The sequence below is a fragment of the Poecilia mexicana genome, unplaced genomic scaffold (assembly GCF_051168715.1).
Source record: "Poecilia mexicana isolate PSO_F unplaced genomic scaffold, ASM5116871v1 scaffold_13, whole genome shotgun sequence".
NCBI lineage: Eukaryota > Metazoa > Chordata > Actinopteri > Cyprinodontiformes > Poeciliidae > Poecilia > Poecilia mexicana.
Window position 1 is genome coordinate 4,557,673 of NW_028263382.1, and position 7,479 is coordinate 4,565,151.

Genomic DNA, 7,479 nt, shown 5'->3' on the forward strand with positions numbered 1-7,479 from the left:
ACAGAACCCCAGGAAACGGAGGCAGTCAGAAGTTCCCAAATAATAATGTTAAAGCCCCAATGTGAAAGATTGGGCCCAACAGGGGGTACTGTTGGTACCACTGGTACCGACCCAGTGGTACCGTCCTCAGAGGTTCTCCTGGTCACCACTAGGAGGGCCAGTGGATCACCTTAATGTTTATCTTTCATAAACAAACATTCATTACTATCTTCATTTGAACTGTAGCAACATGTCATAGTGTCTCCATGGTTACGGTCCCCAGTGTCTCCATGGTTACGGTCCCCAGTGTCCACTCAGTGCAGTATTCAACCTGCAATGAGCTCACTCAGCCACCGCTTCCCCAGGGCATTATGGGTAAACTCACAGTATTATGGTCTGTATTGACTCATGGGACTCACTCCAGAGACCTCACACACACACACACACACACACAGCCTTTTAATAAGGCTTAATAATTTGTCCACTGGGTGACATGAACCATAACTGGTCCCAGTCATTCCCAGTCTGAGTCCATCTGATGGTCCCACTGCAGTTCTGCTGGATTACTGGGCAGTCTTGATGGGACAGCTAAATCTGTCCAAGCAGCAGAAAACTAGGACATGTTTACCACCACCAGATTAGATCAGAGTGACCTTTGACCTCAGGAGTGCAGCTGACTCCAGTTGACCCAGATCCTGTTGGATCACTCATCAACTGATGGCTGATTGGCGATCCAGCCAGCCGGTTCTGGTTTGGCCTCCAGAACCGTCTGCAGATGTTTTTCCTTCAGTCCAGAGTAAAGATGGCGCCTGATAGAGGAACATCAGGACCTCCCAGTCTCCCCCTCCCGTCCACTTCCTGTTTCTGGTCCGCTTCCTGTTTCATGTCCTCTTTTCACACTGATCCCCTTTCCAGCTTTCCTGGAATCCAATTAGAGGAGATTCTTCCCAGCAACTGAGAACCTTAATCCCAGCTCCACCAATAGAGGTGAGAAGTGAAGATAAGTCAGGATCAGAGGCTTCACTGCTTCAGAGGATGGAGACGAAAACACTGCTGGCCCCAGCTAGCGGCTTCGGCTAGCAGCTTCAACTAGAGGCTTCAACTACCATCTTTAGCTAGCGGCCTTGGCTAGAGGCTTCAGCTAACGGCTTTGGCTAGCAGCTTCAGCTAGTAGTCCTGGAGTCTTGGTCCTGGAATAGTCAATAGTCTATTAGTAGTGTATTGGTAGTTAATGTGCTATTGTTAAACATTTTATTAAAATTTGCATTGTAAGCCATCATGCTAGTGTAAGTCAACATGATGATGACAGCATTAAAGCTAGCATTACCTTTTTAGCTAATTTTGACTAAAAAGGCAAAGTTGACTAAATTGATTAAATTAGTTCCTCAGCATGTTAGTGTAATCCAACATGATTATAATAGAATTTTAGCTAGTATTAGCATTTTAGCTAATTTTTCACACTAAAATGCAGTATGATACTGAATTGCAAAAATTGCTCTCTGCATGGTCTCGCCCGGAACGTGAGCTGGAGATAGGCACCAGCACCCCTCCCGACCCCACTGAGGGACAAAGGTGAAGGAAAATGGATGGATGGATGGATGGGCTCTCTGCATGGAGTGTTACCGAAGATGCTAGCATTTACTATAATTAATATTTTAGTTAGCTTTAGATTTTTAGCTAATTTAACTTTTAAATGTTTTTTTCCACACTACATGGAGTATGTTACTGTAGGTAGATGTTATCAATAGTATGTCAGCTAGCTTTAGCTTCTAGCTCCTTCTGCCTCAATCTGCTGTGACGTTAGCTTTGTAATCACTGTTCTGCACCACTTTCTGATGCTCTTTTAGGTGGGATTTTTGCATTGACTTAAAGCTTTTGCTCCAACTGTTTTTCTTTACACATCGTCCATCCTTTTGCTTTTTTCTGCTGCTTCTGTTGACTTCTTACATTTCTGCAAGTCTTCTGTTGTAGACTTCTAATGCTTCTGGCATTTTCACTAAAACCTTTCAGCTTACTGCTTTCACACTAGTTTTAGTTTATGTTGCTGTCCTTCATCTTTAAGTTAGCTGAGCTTCATTTATCTTATGTAGGACTTGCTTAACTTCTGATTTGAGCAAATCAGAGCAATAAAAAACTGCATCATCAGCAAGAAATATCCAGGAAAAACAGTAGTTTCCAAGTGAAGCTGCTGCTATTCAAACTGAACAGAGAATAACAGAAGACCATCAAATCAGCCAGTCAACTCTGCTGCAGCCATCTTCGAAGGAGAAGTTTATCTGTACAACACATTTCAGCAGCAAGGTGGGTCAATGTGCTTTACACAACAAAAACAGAAAATTACAAAATTATAAAGGAAACTGAACAAACATTGCAGTTTGATGAGTGGCATCACCAAAACCACCAACATCACCACACAAGGCGCCAAGTCCATCAACCATCAGAGACTGAAGGAGCGACGATCTGCTGCCGGAGGCGGGGCTACAGGAGGTTTCATCTCTACATCTTCATCTCTCCATCATTGACATCTCTCCATCTTTCCTTCCTATCTTCTCAGAGTGGGCAGGGCATCATAATGAGATCACTGCCCACTAATCAGCCGGAAGGCTTCTCATTGGCTGAGAGAGGAGGGACCGGCCCATGGCGGGGGTTGGCATGATGATGCAGATTGAAGCTGGCAGGTCGTTGCTGCACATAATGGGATTATGATGGAGCAGAGCAGCAGGCAGGACGTCTGGTGGTGAATGTCTCTGTCCCTCTGCGCTCACAGTGCCATGAAGACGATTGGTCTGAGCGCTGAAGCACACATCAGCGAGTCCTGGAGCTCCCAAGATGCTCCTTGGTTAAGGAGGGACGCCACCTTATAAATGTGACCTGATGTCAGCAGCAGTGATCAGGGAGGAGAACTGTTGGAACGGGAGCCATGCTAGCTATTTTAGGAGACGTAGCGACGACAGGGCAGCAGATATTATTACATCTTTACAGAGATTCTCAACAAGCATCTGGTCGAGGCTTCAAAGAAACAAACAATAAAATACAAGAAAAGAAAAAAGCAACTTTGGTTCTGTTAGCTGATATTACGGTTTATCTTCCTTTGGTTCACACTATGTTTGCTACTTTGGCTTTGCTAGCTAAGTTAGCTTAGCTTACTTTCTCCTGCCTTAGATCAAATTAGGTTAGCTGAGTTTATCATATCCTTTCTTATCTTAATTTCTGTAGCTTACTTTCTCATTAGTCCCTTAGCTTAGTGTAGCCGCCTTCATTGGACTTATCTGTTGTGTGTAATTGGTGAAAGGAACCAGCAGACGAGGACGCTGGGTGTATTGCAGCAGGTTTATTCTGTTTAAAACCAAAGTATTTTCAGCACAGCAGTTCTTGGGCTCTGGCTTCCCCACACACACCTTAAACAATCACAAGAACAAAAACAACCACGTTGGCACGGTAAACTCGATAAATGTTACTAGCGTGGGAATTAAATACCCAGTACAGTCCTGCGCTAAACATAAAACAATTTAACAACAATATATAAGAAGTTGCGAGTTTAGGAAACATACTGTTTAGGACATTTTGAAGATTTTAATACACAAACAGAAGACAGCTCTGTATGTTTACCTCTCCCCAGCGCAGCTCGGCCGAACTCAGGAGAGCAGCGGGAACACACAGGATGTGACGTGGAAAAGGGAAACAAGAAAATAAAAGCTTCTCCACCAAAATAAAATACAATTCGGAAACCTAGAAAAACAAATATAGATAATGAGGATGGACTTGGGGTGAAATATAAACATTTTTACACACTTGCTACATTAGCATAACTTAGCTTACATGTTTAACTTCAACAATGTTTTAGACTGATTTATCTTTGCTTACCTTAGTTACATTTATTCCACCTTTACATTATGAATTATATGAGCTAAATGTTTTCAAGTCAAGTCAACTTTATTATCAAAGATCTATGTAACAGGTTAACACAGAAGTTTGAAATTGCGTTTCACCAGGCTCCAATGTGCAATTAAATTAAACATATAAACATAAATAAGACATTGACAGTAACCCCCCCCCCCCCCACACACACACACACACACAGCAGAAGTGCAATCAGTGGACATACAGGAAATGTGAGGTAATGCAGATGCTGCAAGGTGTAAAGAGTAAAGTGCAAGTGGTGTGTGGTGTTTGTAGTTTATCTTCCTGTGGTTCATATTAACTTAATTTATGATTAGCTTCATTTAGATTTGATGATTGTAATTAACCCCAACTTTATTTCTCTTTCTGTAGTTTATGATCTCATTGCTACATAATCCAGTTTATGTTTCTGTAGCTTAGGGTTACAGGAGCATAGCCCTAAGCTTATCGTCGCTGTTTTCCAGGTGAGTGATGAGCCGCAGCCTGTTGTTCTCTGTGGTTCTGGTTTCCTTCCTGCTGAGGATGAGCGGTCAGCACAGACAAATCCTCCAGCAGAGGCTGAGCGTCGGAGCGCCGCATGAATCAGCAGCATGGGACACGGAGAGACGCATCCAGAGAGACAGCTCTGTCCAAAAATGAATCAGATTTACTGCAGAATAATCTCGCATCTCCTGATCACTGAAGAGCAAACACACATATTAAAGATGAATAAATATTTACACTCTGAAGCTGCATTCAGAGTTAGATCCGCTTCAGTTAAAATATTTAATCCGCTTCCATGAACATCAGATTAAAGCTGTGATGATTCTTCTTCCTCTTTTCTGGGATTCTCTGACCTGCTGGATGTCTGATGGCGACTTGTTCCTGTTTTCTGGAGCTTGGAGCTGATTTCTGTTTCAGTAGCGGTAAGATGGCAGCATCAACCCAGAAACATTCAGGAGAACACCAGAAGAAGAAGTGACATCAGGAAGGATCTGACAGAGCGCCAGACTGACAGGCTTCCACTCTGAGGAAGGGGATCGCTGGAGCGAATCAACAGATTATTGTAACTCAACCCAAACCTCTGAGACCGCAGTGTCAGGCAAACAGGAAGTGTTAGCAGACTGGAGGAAAAAGGAAGGAAGTGTGTTTTCTGCTCTTGTCTTCAGAAACCTGGAAGCTGATCAGCCTCATTCTGCTTTATTTTAGAGCTAAACTACAGATCTGTTACAGAAAGATTCTCCATTATGGAACACCGAAGAGATTAGCTTCAGGTTGGATGGAACAACAGCTGCAGCAGGATGGCTGTTCTGTACACTGGTTCTGATCCGGTTCTGAAGCTCCAGCGACGTTGGGTGACGACAGGATGACGGAAAATCAGGAGTGAGCGAGGAAGAGGAGATGGGGTGGAGGAAGGAGATGATAACGATAATGATCCGGATTAATGAGCCGAGAATCTCCTCCTCCTTATTCTAACATCTTTGTAGCTCCTGTCTAAATCTTTCCTGAATGGAAAACGATGTTCAGAACTGGACCAATCAGGACGCAGCTCCAGCCTGAGACCAGCTGCCATGATGGCGGCATGATGGCGGCCAGGCTGCCGGACGGCGGCGGAGCAGCCCAGAACTTTCCATGGTTCTGTTTCATAAAACCAGTCAGAGAGAAGAGGGAGGGGCGGGGGGGTAATCCTCTGTGATGAGTCACACTTCAGTGTTTTGGCGGTCTTTAGTTCAGAGACTGGCTGACACACACACACACAGCTTGTCTTCCTTGTGGATGGGGGTGCAGTGGGTCTTTGGGGGGTGGAGGACGCTGACATGCATCGCTGCACCACCACTGAAAGGAGAGAAGCTCCTCCCCCTCCTCATTCTGACCTTCATCTTTTCCCTCCATCCAGCCTCGTCTTCCTCAATCTGAGCCACACACACTTCTAAACCAGTGATGATGATGATGACGACGATGATGATGAAGTTGATAATGATGAAGAGCCAGAGGAAGGAGCAGTGACCAGATTCTCTAAGACATATAATAATAAATAACTAGAAAATTCCTGCAGAAATTTTAAGGGGCCTGCCAAGTGTGCCCATCACTTTAAACCCAGCGTTTCAAATTTGCCGTGAAAATTAGATATATGCAGGTCCGACATGCTTAACCCAACAACAGCACACAATAGCTGTAAATATTGTCAGGTGTGTTACGACGATATGAGACAATTTTTCAATTTTCAATTTTCAATAGTATTTATTAGTTCTTCACAAAGTAAAAAAAAACACTTTACTTTTTTTTGTAACAAAAATTACAATATCCCTTTAACATACATCACTTCCTTCTAAATAGGGGGAGTGAGACTTATACTTACAAAAACCCAAAACAATCTTTGGTGACATTTATAATCACATGCAGAGAGGGGAGGGGGGAAAGGGACTTGTTGACCTTCCGACCTTCTGCTCAGGCCTCTGTAGTAAAGTGTTCCATCGTGTTTAGAACTACAAAGATGGCGTTTTTGTAGTCCTAAGGAGCAGTTTGGCTTTTGTCTGTGTTCTGTTGCTATAGTGACCAAGCCTCCCCCTGTGTTTCTCCAGACAGGGGGAGAAACAATTCTATGTGTTTGAGCCAGCCAGTTTCACTCCAAAAAGCTGTTCGAACAACTCCTTTCCATTCGGGAACCGTGATACGTATTCGAAAACCGTTTGAAGCGTATGAGAGGGCTATTTGTCGTCTCATTTAGTACCGCGATTCATATCTGTAGCTCATTCACAGTAATTGCAGTGATGAGAGAAAAATGGTGTGCGCTGAGCTCAGAACTTTTTGCAGAAATGTATGTAAAAAGAGCAATTACATGATGTAAAAATTGTCAAGGCTTTTATTTTGAAAATCTTCAATAAGCTTCATTTGAAATTGCCACACTAATTTCATGTGTAATAGTGATCAGGTTAAATCAGTTATATAATGCTCAAAGCACAAGTTGTTTATAATACCAGCCAACTCCTCCTCTGTAATAACTGAGTGTTCCGCCATGTTGTAGTTCTGACATGCTGCTCAGGCCTCTGTTTTAACTGAGTCTTGGCCATAGATAGAACTACAGTTATGGCAGTTATGGCTGCTGGTTTGTAGTCCAAACCAGCAGATTTGCCTTTCTCTGGATTCTGTTGCTATAGCGATTGGCCCTCAGCCAACTGCTGTGTGTGTGAGACAAAAACCTGGGGAAGGATTTCAATCTTTGAGACAACCATGAAATGCTAATGTTAATGAACTGCCTTCACTATCCTGAGAAAAAAAACATAAAAAAAGATTTATATTATTTTGTGAGTGCAATTTTCAGAGTTTTATTTTGAAACTTTCAGTAAACTTAATTTTCATAACCACACTAATCCAATGTGTAACAGTGGTTTGGTTAATCTACCTGTATAATGCCCAAAACAGGAAGTAGTTCTAACTGCCAGCTCAGGCCTCCTCTGTAATAATTGAGTGTTCCGCCATGTTGTAGTTCTGACCTTCTGCTCTGCCCTCTGTATTAAAGTGTTCCGCCATATTTAGAACTACAGAGTATTTGTAGTCCAAACCCCAGCAGTCCTCCCTATCTCTGCATTCTGTTGCTATAGTGATGAAACTGCCCTGCGT